This window comes from Nicotiana tomentosiformis, chromosome 2 (assembly GCF_000390325.3).
Source record: "Nicotiana tomentosiformis chromosome 2, ASM39032v3, whole genome shotgun sequence".
Classification (NCBI taxonomy): domain Eukaryota; kingdom Viridiplantae; phylum Streptophyta; class Magnoliopsida; order Solanales; family Solanaceae; genus Nicotiana; species Nicotiana tomentosiformis.
The window spans coordinates 187,169,783-187,186,552 of NC_090813.1; the positions used below are offsets into that span (position 1 = coordinate 187,169,783).

Here is a 16,770-nt window from a genome sequence, read left to right on the forward strand (position 1 = left end):
GTATTGTATATTCGATGCTCGAGATCACCAGTTAGAGTTTGTGACTCAGTATTACCAGTCTTGGGAGGTTGTTATAATTATTTCCGTTGTTGGTTTCGACACTTGTATTAAATTATATGTTTAAAAAAAAAGGCTTGAAATGAAATTGTAATCGGCTTACCTAGTCTTAGAGACTAAGTGCCATCACGACGCCTATTGTGAGATTTTGGGTCGTGACACCTAGTTCCCCAAACTTGAGGAACCCCCAATTTGAGACTTTACAAATGTAAAAGCTAAACCTATTAGTAATCCATTGGTTATCCATTTTTTAAATGGATGATATGATTTTTATCCATATTTGACTCATTTTTAAAAAGTTCATTATCCAACCTATTTTAATGAATAATATGGGTGAATTAGTATTTTCTCTTATCCATTTTTCTACCACTAGTTGCAAGCACTGCCTCTTCATCAACTGTCAGTGCTATCTCCACCTAAAACTATCATTAAACAAATAGAAAAAATTATGACTAATTTTTTCCGGGGAAAATTGGAGGACAAACACAATCACAATTTCATTGGATGAAGTGGTCTAATTTCTTCTACCCAACTTCTGAAGGAGAGGTAAGATTTAGAACCATTCAAGAGTTTTGTAATCCTTTTGCTGCCAAGATGTGGTGGAATTTCAGAACTAACAACTCCTTGTTGAGTAAAATTCCGAGTGCCAAATATTGTAATAGGGGTTACCCTATGTCAGAAAAGAGGATATATGGCTAGTCACATATCTGGAGAATGATTCTTCATTCTGGTGGGACAGCTGGACTGGCTTGGGACCACTGGCCAAGCTAGCAGATGGTAGGCCAACTCCAATGAATATCAAAGTCAAAGATTTCATATCAAATGGTAGGTAGATATGGGATTTTCTTTCTATTCACACTGATAATTTTCAGCATACTCACATCTACAATTTCTTTTCCTCTTTAATATGAGGCCAACGGTATTTCTTGCTAAGCGTTACACCCGAATCTGCAACGCCCTTAATGTTGCTCAACCACCCGACTCAATTGTCGTACTGAGGTGAGGTGAGACTAGTTCTGATACATTCGATCACGAATTCGTCTGACTTTGATCACTAAAGCTAATTCATGAGGTGAAGAGTTGTGAACTAGTTATCATATCATCATATCATATTATATTATAAGCATTAAGGCTTTTAGGTGAAGTTAATTTACCATAATAACCTTCAAAAATTAAATCACAATATTACCCTTCTCTTAAGGTCAATACTTAACCTTCCCATATTAATAATTTTTGACTTAGTGTTAATAATTTAAACTTCACAATTTACCATGATAAAATTGTACTACAATAAATCATTATTAATTTCTATAAGGACTCATAATTGATGTCTAACTACACACTTCTCTTTGTTCCTATCAAAACCTGGGGAATTTGTGAAGTTGGTAATCTCAGAGGTTATTAATAAGATGAAGAAGAATCGATTATGATTCCTATGCTTTTATTGTACCTCCCGTTTCTTATCAAACATGGTATATATACAATCAATTTCCAATATCATCCTCCTCATGCTTCAGTTCTTCCCTGCAGCATGCTTCTCCTTATTTTCTCCACAACCCTTCTTTTCTATTGCCTTTTTAAATCAGCTTATGTCTAAATATTGTATAATTGTTAGTTTATGTTCTTTTCATTAATGATTTACTGTGTATTGTTTCTCTAATAGCTAATTTTTCTTGCAGATACGAAATACAATTCATCGGGTACAAAGTCTTCAAGGTCCATGAGTTACATCTTTCTGGTTGTGGTTTTCAAACATTTCATTAATTAAATTATAGAAATCTTACTTCTCTAATGAACTCTTTTTCTTGAAGGCCGGTTGACTTCTCCGATGTTCCATATTCATCTAAGGTAATATAAGCTTTCATCATAAGTGTTAAGTTTATTTCTTATATATGCATGCTACAATCTATGTAAGTTGTAAACTTATTATTCATTTTGAAGTATGAATTTTGAATTATGAATTCAGTTGCTTCTAACTAGATCGATGCATTATTTATACTTGGAATGATGTTTTTTGTTATTTGTTACCCGTCCATGTGTATATATATATATATATATATATATATATATATATATATAATTCTTAATTATTATCATCTTAAATCCTATTTTTTCTGTTTTATATGTAAAGAACGCGTTATGCTAGTCATCACGAAAGATTGTAAAATGATTTTTGAAACAACATTTGAAGCAATGGAACAAACCGGAGGAAGAATAATGAAGTGAATCCACATCACTTTCCCGTTTTTCTTCTTTTTGTCAGAAGTGTCCTTTTGCTCATAAAAGTCTGCCCTTCTTGTTTGGTTTATTTTGCTCAACTCCAATAACAACGCCCAGAAAAAAGAAATCTCAGCTGACTTAGTGTTTATCCGAAAAACGGATAGAGTTAAATTTGTACGTAGTTCTAAGGGTATGTGGTATAATTTGACACAAATCGTAAGAATGAATAGAAATATCGATTGCTAACCGTAGAGAATGAAAAATAAGCAAAGTTGGGAAGAAGATGATTTATAAATTAGACAAGATGAATCAATTTATCAAGCTAGAAAAGGATAACTCTTCAATATAGGAGTGTATTATATCTCAATTACAATGTATGCAAGACTTGATCCTTACAGAAATAATAATCATCCCCTTTATAGTGGAGAGATCCTACTTTAGATATAATTAAAAATACATAGTGGGAGACCCATGATAAATCAGTTTTTCCATAATTCCTGCCAGGATTCTCTCCTCTAGTGGGATTGCAATGGCTCCTGTCTATGAGCTCGATATTGACTCGAGCTTGGTACCGACTCGAGCTCTCGATCTTGACTCGAGCTCGATTCTGACTCGGATCCTTGTATTGATTCGGGGTCAGTGTTGGTCGGTCTCTGCCTCATAAGCTCGATAACTTCAATTTGCATCATAGTTCGATTTGGATTCGAGCTCGATAATAATATCGAGCTCGACATTGATCGGTCCCTAGGGCTCAAAGCTTGGTAACCTGACTTCGGACCTCAACCTAATTATGAAGATGCTTCTCCGATCCAATGCATTACCATTTCGACCAGTTCATACGAAGGACTAACGGTTTTTACCGTATACACTTAGTTTATGTTGGGCTGCGTTATTGCTTTCCAATTGTTTTGTTCCTTGTTAACCAGTTACAAATACTATCTTCACCATACATGTGGCCAAAGGATATGATATCTCCTTGTGCCTATATTTAAAGGATACCTAGCACATGTATCCATGGAGTGCAATTTATACCCCTGAAATATTAATCTAATGCACTTATTCTTAATTATCATATTTTATTTTGATTATTTTCTTTATGTATTTTTTGCTTTTTTCTCCTTTGGCTATAAATTTACGTTTTGCTTTCAGGATGAAATGAAAAGGTCTGGTTCCATTATTAGAGTTGTAATATTCCTTTTCTTTTCTCTATAGAGCAATAAGCATTTAAGGAATATGGGTTAGTTTTGTCTAACACTTGCTTGAGATAATTGTTTCCTTTTGATAATCGTTGTAGCTTAAGGTAATGTTTGTTCATTATATTTTTGTAATTCAATAGGACGAAACATGAAGAATATATTTAGACAAAAATAAGGAGAAAATATGGAAGTTTTGTTTGTGAAGAAATTCTAGCAATCAATTGCATATATTAATATTTATTAGAGAATTAAAAGAGTGAAGAGAATTGCTAACAAAAAGGAGATAGTAAAAAAAAATCATTTCCAACTACGGGGTTTAGAATCAACAGCAAAGTTAGAAGCCTCACATGCTACGCAATAAAATTAAAAAATTTATATTGAAGTTGAATGCAAAATTGAGTACATCATACACTAGGTAAAGATGAAAAGACTAACTAATAGCTTGAAGTCAAGATGAATTAATGTGAGAAATTCTCTTACATACATTGTAATTGATATTTTATGTGATTCGATTTTAGTGATAGTTTCACATTTTAATATGTGACAAAAAATATAGTTTATTCAAAAGTAGAGAATTGCCAGCTTTTACTAGGCATCGGTTTGAGCTTGTAATTTTTCTCTTCAAAATATGGGTATTACATCACACATATAAGTATTTATTCTCATATTTTTTTGTTTGTCAAGTTCTTTTTTGATGATTAAAAACTAATCTTGAAAGTTAAAAATTTTCATGTACTAAAACATCAAACTATGGATATCTAACACACGATTGTCTTGTTATATTTCGTAATATATTTCTATTTACATAATTCCTTCATATTATTATTTTAAATTCATAGATGAAAGTATTCATAATTTTGAATCAGATAAAGAGTATGTCAACATGCAATTATGATTTACATATATCAATTAATCTTTTTGATGTCAGTAATTATTAAATATCTCTATTGCAAATATAACTATGTACTTCTATGCATGTCTATACAATGAAATTGATCTGCTAGCCTTTCTAAAAAATACATATGTTGATTGAATTTATGTATATTTTTTTATAAAATACTACTTTCGTTGGATAACAACATTTTGACATGTATTCTACTATAAAAAAGAGGAGGCTACAGCTTTTAAAAGAGACGACGACGTGACGCATTTGCATACATACGTGACGTTGCACATAATCACATTTAAACTATGTGTTGATACACTACCAAAATATAAGAAAATTGATAGGCTGAATATTTGATATATTAGAAGACTACATAAGAAAAGTCTACCTCTTTTCAGTATATGTACAACCAACTATAATGGTGACCTACAATTAAGTCATTCAATAGGATGACTAAAGGTCAGCGAAGTGGACAAAGTATTTTACGTTTACGTAGGGTTCGGGGAAGGGTCGCACCCCATGGGATGTGATATAGGCAACCTACCCTGATTCCACGGCTTGACTATTCATCAATTTTAGCATGTGTTTTTATTTTTTTTGCTTTCAAAATTTCGATTACCTATTGTGCGCAAGTTTTAATTTTATTTTTACCGTTTTACAAAGTTTTCAACCAATTGACATGAAACACGCGTGCAACGCATGTATCCAGAAACTAGTTACACTAAATGGCTGTTCTACCCTTCTCTTACTTCTATCCAATAAATTATTACTAAAGTTATTATCAGCCGAATAGTCTGAAAGAGGGTATTGAAAAGTTGTAACAGATGAGGGTAATAAAGAGTTGCATCATAGCTAAGAATCCAAAAACAGTCCCCTTCACTTCTGCACTTCGATTCTCTAATTTCTTTTACCAGAATTTTGTCTTCTCTGCTAGGTTTCACCTGCTGCCTTCTTTGTCTTAGCTTCACTGCATATTCTTTCTTATCCAACGAAGAAATGATAAAATCATAATTGCCCAATAACCAACAACCAGATAAAGCATTGAAAGCTTATAAATTTTCATGGTCCCTTGTTGACATTGCCTCTAAGGAATTAGAAACAGGAATTCACGTCTTACTGCGAACAAAAATGTGAATATTGTTGTCGTTGGATATACTCCAGTAAGTTTATCATTCTTCAAATCTTTGATTTTATCATTGTGATATAGCAATTCTATGGACATATATTTATATATAAAAATAAATGCAAAGGATAACTTCCTTAACTGTCTGGCCAGTAACAACACAAAGTGATTATCTTCTCTTATTTGTTATCCTTAAGGTCTATATAAATTGAATCATTTGGTTCAAGATTCTCATGATTCCCTTTACATTCTCTTCAGGTTTAATTATTTTAAATTGTTAAAGTAATGGGGCATGATCTTACAATTGTTTGTCTTATGGTCTGTATCAATTGATTTCTTTTTGTTCAAGAATTTCATGATTATATTTTCTTTAAATTCTCTTGCATTTTTATGGAATAATTACTTAAAGGGCAAATAATTAGTGTGATTTGGATTGGTTGACTGCTTCCTCTCATGCTATCATGACGAAGGTAATTTCCTTTAATTTTATCGTTGAATTATATGTCGTTGTTTGATGGCCTTTCCCAGCTTTCTAAAAGGATATAGGTTACTTGCATTTTAATTTAAGGTTATACAAAACTTCTTCTTCTTATCTACAGGCTAAAACATTTCAAATTAAATCATTGGATGCAGTTTTGAATGTTTTTGATCTCATCCTAGACTTTTTCCTTTAGAAAGGTTTGTAACTGGATACTTATTGAAGTTATTGTCTATAAAGTCAAAGGCATTAAAATGAATTAAATCATTCGTTTTGGTGTCCGATTCAAAGTTCTAGATGTTATTTTGGTGTTTAGATCGCACGAGCTAGTTCGTATAATATTTTTGAACTTGTGTGCATGTTTGGTTTGGAGACCCGAGGGCTTGGGTGAGTTTCGGATAGGTTTCGGACCATTTTTAACTTAGGGAAAATTGTTGGTTATGATGTTTGATGGTGTCTGGTAAAAGCTTCTTCGCGGTAGCGAAAAGTAAATTGGTACTCGAGAAAATTGTTCTACGCGAACGCAAGGAGATGGATGCGAACACGGAGCAGCCGGGAGTCTGCCCTTCGCGAACACGCCCATACCTTCGCGAACGCGTAAGGTTATACACCTGGGGGTACTGGGTTGCAGTGCTACGCGAACGCGGACCTAAGGTCGCGGACTCGATAGTCAGGGGGGAGAACCACCACAAACACGAAGCACTTCTCGCGAACGCGTAGGCCACTTGGGCCGCTGCACTTCGCGATCGTGTCAGGCCCTTCGCAAACGTGAAGAAGGCCTGACGCCCAGTGACTTAAATGTTTCAAAATCGGGATTTCACCCATTTTTTCATAATCTTTCCATTAGAGCTCGGCCTAGAGGCGATTTGGAGGAGTAGTTTCAACACCAATTCAAAGGTGAGCATACTTTAACTTATTTTCTTCCATTTCTAATATCACCCATTAATTTCTAGCCTTAATCTTTGTTCATCCATGGTAGAAAACTAGGAATTTAGGAAGAATTGGGGAGGATTTTGCAAATTCGGGATTTGACCTCAATTTGGGGTTGGATTTTGAAAATAATTACATAATCGGGCTCGGGGTGAATGGGTAAATGGGCTTTGGTCCGAATTTTCGGTTATGACCAAGCGGGCCCGAGGGTTGACTTTTGTTGACTTTTTCAATAATGACCTAAATTGATTCTTTTTCATTCGTGAGTAGTTTCTAAAGCTTATTTTGAATCGTTTGATCAATAATTTGTTAGATTCGGTTGGTTTGGAGGCATGTTCAAAAGGAAAGGATGTGGTTGAATTTGAGTGGATTGCGCTGTAACGACCCGACTTGTCGTTTTAAGAATTAATGCCACGTTCAGTGGTTTAAGGTCTCGAGCAGCTTCGCAATATGTATTATGACCTGCGGGTGTGGTCGAGTTTGATTTACTGAATATTCGGAATTAAATTAAAAGAACAATCCTTGTTTAGAAGCTTAAATGTAAAGAGTTGATCGGAGAGTTGACTTTTGAGCAAACGACTCCGGAATAGAATTTTGATGATGTCAATAGCTCTGTATGATGATTATGGACTTCGGAGCATTTCCAAAATTTTTTTTGGAGGTCTGTAGAGGAATTTGGCTTGAAATGGCGAAAGATGAATTTTTGGAAAGTTTGACCGGGGGGTTAAATTTTTGATATCGGGGCCAGAATCCAATTCTGAAAATTGGAATAGCTTCGTTATGTCAATTATGACTTGTGTGCAAAATTTAAAATTATTCCGGATTGATTTGATGTGTTTCGACACAAGATATAGAATTTAAAATTTTAAAGTTCATTAGGCTTGAATTGGGGAATGATTCGTGATTTTGATATTGTTTGATGTGATTTGAGGCCTCGAGCAGGTTCGTGTTATGTATTGGGACTGGTTGGTACGATTGGATGGGGTCCTGGGGGCCTCGGGTTTGATTCGGAGTGGTTCCGGACCAAGTTTGGGTGTTTTGATGCTGTTGGTTACTGTTTCTAGTGTTGTTCTTCACGTTCGCGAAGAGGGATTTTGCTGTTGGGACTTTGTTCTTCGCCTTCGCGAAGAGGTTCTCGCATTCGCGAAGAAGGAAAGTTTGTTGTTCGTCGTCTGACTTTAGAGGCTCATATCTCGCAATCTATAAAGAACTTGGAGATGATCCAAAAATGAAAGTTGTAGCCCTGTGTGGTTAGTTTTCAGAAAAGTAAATAATTTATCATTTGGAGTTGTGTACAAAACTGTATGGTGGATAAACTATAGGTTATCCGGGAAGAGTTTGGCAATCTCTGTTGCACAGGGCTGATTTTGGAAGCTTATATCTCGTAATCTATAAGTAATTGCAAAATGAGCAACAAACAAAAGTTATAGTCCTTGGAGTCTAGTATTCAGAAAGTCAAATCATTCATTATTTGGAGTTTTGTATAAAGAGTTATGATCATTATACTAGAAGCTGTCTAAGGAGAGTTTGAAAATAGATTTTGAAGAATTTGTTCATCGCGAACGTGAGGGGAGTGTCGCGAACGCGAAGAACAAACCCCTGGGCAGCAGAATAAAGTCCAAATTCGTCTCATTCTTCCATTTTTGGACCAAGAAAGCTCGGGTGAGGCACTTTTCCGAGAGTTTTTCAAGGAAAGCATTGGGGTAAGAATTTCTAACTTGATTTTGGTTAAATTACATGAATCTATTATTGTTTTTATCACTAAATTAGTGAATTGGGTTGAAAAAATTAGAAAACCCTCTTGGTTTAAATTTAAGATTTGGAGGTCGATTTGTTATTGGCATTCGATAAAATTGGTATGGTTGAACTCGTATCGGAATGGGTATTCAAATTTCGTGAAAATTATGTCGGGTTCCGAGAGGCGGGCCCCGCGTTGAATTTTGTTGACTTTTTGGAATAAATTTTTAAGTCGATGTTTTATTATCCGGAATTATTTTCGATGAATTTTTAATGAAGTTATACAACTGATTTGAATAGATTTGAGCGGTCCGGAGGTCAATTCAAGCAAGAAGGCGATTTTGGAATATCGGTTTAACTTCAAAAAGGTAAGTGTCTTGCTTAATCTCAAGTGGAGAAATTACCCCTTAGGCATTGAGTCTTACGTGCCATTTGTGAAATATGAAAAGCCGTATACGCGAGGTGACGAGTACATACTCGGGCTTCTATGTGCAAAATTTATTGAGTTAAAATTTTGGCATATTGTGTAATAAATTGGATAGTGGTTGGCATATATTTAATCATCTAATTTCTATGCCTCAAATCACAATTATTGAACTTGTTTTTATATGACAATTCGATGTAATTATTACTTGTATATTTATGTGAAATCCGTGAGTTTGATGGTTTGATATTCTTGGAATTTAATTTCATTATGAATTTTTCTATGCAAATAATTAATTAAGCAAGCTTAAGAAAAAGTGTTAATATAATTATCTAAATTTGGATTAAATGAAGGTGTGCCCTATGTTGATTATTTTCTATCTCTGTCGATTGTTTTCGAGGTTTTATATACATTGTGTGGAGCCTTGAGCTATTTGTTGTGAAATTAATTGATTTTGTTATATCCTTGGAATTTGTTGTGGCCATTGGGCAAATTGTGATATGAATTGATTTTGTTACGTTGCCGTGATAATATTCCATGTAAATTGTTGTATTAATTGAGTTATCATTTTGAGGATATAAGGGTGACATCTCGCTGTTGATCATATGTGGGCATAAGGGAGACATTTCACTGTTGTTATGTGTGATGGGATATTGTCTGGGCCGAGCGATAAGGGTGACTATAGGAGCGATAAGGGTGGCTATAAGAGCAATAAGGGTGGCTATTGATATTGTTAGGGCGGAGAGATAATGGAGGCTATTATAGGAGTGATAAGGGTGGCTATAGGAGAGATAAGGGTGGCAATTGTCAGGGACGATATGTGATGATGTGGAGTTGTTGTGTTGGTGATTTTCATGTGATGTTGTGATTTTTCTTATGTTTATTTTTATACCTTGTGCAAATTGTCTTGTTGTTGGTAAATTGATAACAATCTGATTTATGTTAAAATTGGGAGCCTGTGGCTATTGCGAGGCGGATTATAAAATAAAATGTGGGGACGAGGTATCATGAGTAAATAATGAGGATATTGGCACGTGAATTGTCCATGCAGTTGTGATATGAATTAGGGCACGAGGAGCCGGGAAAATACGATGATTTAATTATAGGCACGAAGTGCCGTGAAAATATGAAAGTGGGCTGAGACCCGTGTTTATGAAAAAAATATGAAAATGGGTTGAAACCCATAGTTGTATGATTGTGAAATAAAGTGTCACATGGTGACTTTTTAATTGATAGAATTATATTCAAAATGTTTATTTGAAAGGATTTTTATTCAAAAAGATTTATTTGAAAGAATTACATTCGAAAGTATTGAGAGATCATTCAGTTGTGAACATTGGGGTGCAGCAGATTCTGACATCTGGTTGATAAGTATGATCTTAAGAAGGTTTAATTAACTGCCTAATCGTCATAATCGTGGTAGGGTCACGAGGTGGATGTAGATCTGAAATAGTTGGTGGTATTAGAGATTATATAGTTCGTATGGGATTTCTATTTAGCAAAGGGTACATACGCAGCCAAGGCACTGGAGGAAACGAGTTTAACTGTCACGAGGATGACATGCGCCAAATAAATGGCTTGAGGTGTCTTATGACCGGTGTCCTACGAGCGATGAAGGTTAGCATTGTGGATCATCGGAATGTGTCCTATGGCTTCACGCCAAGTGAGGGGAGTTCACTATCAACGATGAGATTGCGGGGTCATGTGCTATATCAGTTTGGGTCTGAGATGTATTTATGTGGTATTGAACGGTTCTCCAAAATTTGTATATGATTAAGAGGTGAGATTTGTATGGGATGATGCTGGGGCTTGCGGTATTTCCGCGTCCTTAATAATTCTACATTTTAGTACCAGCGGGGTCACAAAAATAATTTCAGAATATTCGGGGTGCTACAGTAAGTTCTTTTAATGCACCACCAGCATGTGATTCTTACATTGGTTATTCCAGTTATCCGGCAGAGATTCAGTATGAACAGCCGCGCCCGCGGAAGGGTTGTTATGAGAGTGGTGATACTAGTCACATCAAGAGGAATTGTCCCAGACTTGGGAGGGGTGGAGTTCATCAGAACACTCGGGCTACAAGCTTTATTCCAGTTAATACTCCACGTGCACAGTCAGTTAGAGGTGGAGGAAAGGAGGGTAGAGGGCGCCTAAGAGGTGGAGGCCCGACCCATTGATATAATCGCTATGATTTGGCTGAGGCCGATACACCAGATGGTATTTTACAGGTACGATCCCGATTTGTTATAAAAGAATATTTTCCCTTAATTTGATTCGGTTCTGAATATTGAGGTGAGTCCTCCAATTATGCTCCGCTTAAGGGTGAGCTTCATAATTTTGTGACCCACTTATATGTTTATCCATGTTGGGAGATTTGAAGATGTAAGCCCGTGTCTATCATTTTTATTTTTGTGCACCATTGAGGGCTATAAGTTCAAAAGTAATTTTTATTATTCACTACAGTGGGTTTTTTGTGTTTCAGAATAATTGATTCCAATTTTATAAATTTTATGCCCTACCGGTATGAGGGTTCATTATGTGTTATGAAAAATGTTTACGAAATATATTGAAAAGAAGAAAGGAAATTGAAAATTTCAGTTGGCACAATATGCAAAATACTTGTGATTTGGAGTTGAGGACGAGATCCTCGTATTTTTATATGATGTAAAATATTTAAACCGGGCTACAAGCCGCGGTGAAAGTTATATAAGGACGAGGTCCTTGTGGGAAAATATTTATGAGTTTAAATTCTCCCTTTGTGAAGTTTTACTTATACTATAGTACTAATAGGGAGTTATGCCTGATGGGCTTATGTGATAATTCTTTTATGTGTTTATGTGCCATAATTGTGCTGTAATTATTGAGTTTTATCCTACGAGGTGAGTGCCCAGGTGGCGTTAAAAGTCACTTGTTAAGTCGGGTAAATAGTTATGAAGTATTCATGCCTCACATTTTGCTATCAGTGTCGTGAAAATTCAAAACAAGATTTTTGTTAATATGAGGTTAATTGGCGATGTTGTAATCGATTATGAACAACTATTAAGACCAGAGATGTGGTGATGGGCATACATATGATGTGCTTCATGTCCTGATATCATTATGATAATGCAGTGCTTGTAATGCTGAGATTAGTGTTATTGATATATACATTGTGGTGCTTTATTGGGTTGTGGATGTGTTGTTAGGAGTTGTTTTGGTGTTACTCTGGCAGGTGGATAGGCCCAATTACAGGGGAGACTCTGCCAAAAATTCTGAAAAATTTGGGAGTTAGTAAAATTTAGGGAATTGAGACCTGCAAAAGAAAAGATAAGTTATGTGGTGTGTTTGAGGGAGAATGATCCTAAGCAAGGGAGAATGTAACACCCCCAGAAAATTTTTGAAGTACTTCAACACTATCAAGAAAGTTGATGTGTGCGTAGACACGAGTTGCTATAGCCAGTTGAGACTAATACCGTGTGTTGTTGTAAAAATCAGGCCTTTTGAAAATGTTTGGAGTGTAAGAAATTGGTCTTAAAGTTTACAAATATGGATAAAAGAAATAATCTCAATTGAGATGGTGTTGTCGGGCTTATCTGAAATGCGATAACATGGGATCAACCGTGAGTATATGTGTAAAAGTAAAATCATCAATTTGGTAACCTCAGAATAATTCTTAGCCCGTTCGAGGACGAACGTTTGTTTAAGAGGTGGAGAATGTAACGGCCCGACTTGTCGTTTTAAGAATTAACGCCCCGTTCAATGACTTAAAGTCTCGAGCAGCTTTGCAATATGTGTTATGACCCGCGGGTATGGTCGAGTGTGATTTACTGAAGATTCAGAATTAAATTAAAAGAACAATCCTTATTTAGAAGCTTAAATGGAAAGAGTTGACCGGAGAGTTGACTTTTGAGAAAACGAATCCGGAATGGAATTTTGATGATATCAATAGCTCTGTATGGTGATTATGGACTTAGGAGCGTGTCCGAAAAATTATTTGGAGGTCTGTAGAGGAATTTGGCTTGAAATGGCGAAAGATGAATTTTTGGGAAGTTTGACCAGGGGGTTGGCTTTTCGATATCGGGGCCGGAATCTGATTCTGGAAATTGAAATAGCTTCGTTATGTCAATTATGACTTGTGTGCAAAATTTGAAGTCATTACGGATTGATTTGATGTGTTTTGGCAGAATTTGAAATTTTAAAGTTCATTAGGCTTGAATTGGGGTATGATTCGTGGTTTTGATATTGTTTGATGTGATTTGAGGCCTTGAGCAAGTTCGTGTTATGTATTTGGACTGGTTGGTACGATTGGACGGGGTCCTGGGGACCTCGGGTTTGATTCGGGGTGGTTCCGGACCAAGTTTGGTGTTTTGATACTGCTGGTTACTAGTTCTGGTGTTGTTCTTCACGTTCGCGAGGAGCCTCTCGCGTTTGCGAAGAAGGATTTTGTTGTTGGGACTTTGTTCTTCGCGTTTGCGAAGAGGTTCTCGCGTTCGCAAAGAAGGAAATTTTGCTGTTCGTCGTCTGACTTTAGAGGCTCACATTTCGCAATCTATAAGGAATTTGGAGATGATCTAAAAATGAATGTTGTAGCTCTTTGTGGCTAGTTTTCAAAAAGGTGAACAATTTATCATTTGGAGTTGTGTACAAAAGGTTATGGTGGATACACTATAGGCTGTCCGGAAAGAGTTTGGAAATATCTGTTGCACAGGGCTGCATTTGGAAGCTTATATCTCGTAATCTATAAGGAATTGGGAGATGAGCAACACATGAAAGTTATAGTCCTTGGAATCTAGTTTTTAGAAAATCAAACCATTCAATATTTGGAGTTTGGAACAAAAAGTTATGACCATTATACTAGAGGCTATCTGAGAAGAGTTTAAAAATGGATTTTGAAGAATTTATTCATCGCGAACGCGAAGAACAAACCCCTGGGCAGCAGAATAAAGTCCAAATTCGTCTCATTCTTCCATTTTTGGACCAATGAAGCTCGGGTGAGGCTAGTTTTCGAGAGTGTTTCAAGGAAAACATTGGGGTAAGAATTTCTAACTTGATTTTGGTTAAATTACATGAATCTATTGTTGTTTTTATCACTAAATTAGTGAATTGGTTTGAAAAATTTAGAAAACCCTCTTGGTTTAAATATAAGATTTGGAGGTCGATTTGTTATTGGAATTCGATAAAATTAGTATGGTTGAACTCGTATCGGAATGAGTGTTCGAATTTCGTAAAAATTATGTCGGGCTCCGAGAGGCGAGTCCCGCGTTGACTTTTGTTGACTTTTGGAATAAATTTTTAAGTCGACTTTTAATTATTCGGAATTATTTCCGATGAATTTTTAATGAAGTTATGCAACTGATTTAATAGATTTGAGAGGTCCGAAGGTCAATTCAAGCAAGAAGGCGATTTTGGAATATCGGTTTAACTTCAAAAAGTTAAGTTAATTATTATTTGTATATTTATGTCAAATCCGTGAGTTTGATGGTTTGATATTCTTGGAATTTAATTTTATTATGAATTTTTCCTATGCAAATAATTAATTAAGCAAGTTTAAGAAGAAGTGTTAATATAATTATCTAAATTTGGATTAAATGAAGGTGTGCCCAATGTTGATTATTTTCAATCTATGTCGATTGTTTTCGAGGGTTTATATACATTGTGTGGAGCCTTGGGTTATTTGTTGTGAAATTAATTGATTTTGTTATATCCTTAGAATTTGTTGTGGCCATTGGAAAAATTGTGATATGAATTGATTTTGTTACGTTGCCGTGTTAATATTCCGTGCAAATTGTTGTTTTAATTGAGTTATCATTTTGAGAATATAAGGGTGGCATCTCACTGTTGATATTATGTGGGCGTAAGGGAGGCATTTCACTATTGTTATGTGTGATGGGATATTGTCTGGGCGAAGCGATAAAGGTGGCTATAGGAGCGATAAGGGTGGCTATTGATATTATCAGGGCGGAGGGATAAGGGAGGCTATTATAGGAGTGATAAGAGTGGCTATAGGAGAGACAAAATTGACTATTATCAGGGATGATATGTGATGATGTGGAGTTATTGTGTTGGTGATTTTCATGTGATGTTGTGATTTTTCTTATGTTTATTTTTATACCTTGTGCAATTTGTCTTGTTGTTAGTAAATTGATAACAATCTGAGTTATGTTGAAATTGGGAGTGTATGGCTATTGCCAGGCGGATTATAAATTAAAATGTGGGCACGAGGTGCCGTGAGTAAATAATGAGGATATTGACACGTGAATTGTCCGTGCTGTTGTGATTAAATGATAATGATATTTGACACGTGAATTGTCTCTACAGTTGTGATATGAAATGAGGGCACGAGGTGTAGGAGAAATATGATGATTTAATTATAGGCACGGAGTGCCGTGGAAATATGAAAGTGGGCTGAGACCCATGTTTATGAAAAATATGAAAATGGGCTGAGACCCGTAGTTGCATGATTGTGAAATAAAGTGTCACATGGTGACTTTTTAATCGAAAGAATTATATTCAAAATATTTATTTGGAAGGATTTTTATTCAAAAAGATTTATTTGAAAGAACTACATTCGAAAGGTAATTATTTGAAGAAATTATATTTGAGAGAGACTTATTTAAAGGAAGTATATTTGAAAGATATTTATTTGAAGGAATTATATTTGAAAGAGATTTATTCGGAAGAATTATATGTGAGATATTTATTTGAAATACTTGATTTAATTGGGTGTACTTATATTTATTAATTGTTGAGCGTTATTAATAGTGTTCTTGTTGCCCTTATTGTTATTTGTTCCTATTATTTTGTATATCTTATTGCACAAGCTATTAGACTAGTGAGTGTCTTGACTATAACTCGTCTCTACTCCACTGAGGTTAGTCTTGATACTTACTGGGTACCGATCGTGGTGTACTCATACTACACTTCTGCACATTTTTGTGCAGAGCCAGGTATTGGAGATATCGGACTCGGACATAGTTAATGTGTGAGCGCAATGATTCAAGGTAGAGATGCTTGGTCATCGCAGTCCCTTGAAGTCTTTTTATTTTATTGTACTGTTAATTATTAATCAAACAATATTGAGTATTCGATCCTTGAGATCATTCCATGTATTCAGTTAGACTTCGTGACTCAGTACTACCAGTCTTGGGAGGTTGTTATATTCATATTTGTTCCGCTGTTGGTTTTGATTATCTATTTAATTTCATATTATAATATATATATATATATATATATATATATATATATATATATATATATATATATATATATATATATATAGGCTTCGAAATGTAATGGAAATCGGCTTACCTAGTCTTAGAGACTAGGTGCCATCACGACACCTGTGGTGCGATTTTGGGTCGTGACATACGCTGTGAGGTAAGTGTTGGGTTTAACCTTGATTTGAGGGAATTAGGAACCCTTGAACTATGTGCTATATGAAATTCATGTGTTGCGGTGTAGATGCGAGGTGACGAGTGCTTATACGCCGTCGAATCACTTGTTTCCTTGATTTTTCGCATTCCATTAATTATTTCCTTCCATGTCTTATCTGTTACGTGATTTAAATGTTTCCCATTCCCTTATTTGCTACTTGTCACTTATTGTTCTCGTGTTAAAAATGTTAGATTTTCCTCGGCTTTCATGAATTACTATTGCTTGCCTTAAATGACCTATTTGTACCCTTAGTTGTCATTTATTGAATTGTCTGACTGTTTAGTATTCATTGTTGCGGATTCTTAA

The 16,770-nt window shown here is 35.3% G+C and overlaps 1 long non-coding RNA gene across 4 annotated transcripts; it reads left to right on the top strand.

Annotated features, from left to right (window-relative positions):
* Window positions 1-1,392: 1,392 nt before the first annotated feature.
* On the top strand, window positions 1,393-16,193 carry LOC104087879 (uncharacterized). Of its 4 annotated transcripts, XR_011414434.1 has the most exons (5): window positions 1,393-1,529; window positions 1,737-1,773; window positions 1,869-1,905; window positions 8,928-8,995; window positions 15,972-16,193. It is a non-coding gene; the product is annotated as an uncharacterized lncRNA (long non-coding RNA). The 4 variants fall into 4 exon arrangements; XR_011414433.1 differs by having other exon boundaries at window positions 1,737-1,905; XR_004504675.2 differs by lacking the exons at window positions 8,928-8,995; window positions 15,972-16,193 and adding an exon at window positions 3,427-4,223 and having other exon boundaries at window positions 1,737-1,905.
* The last annotated feature ends 577 nt before the right edge of the window (window positions 16,194-16,770 follow it).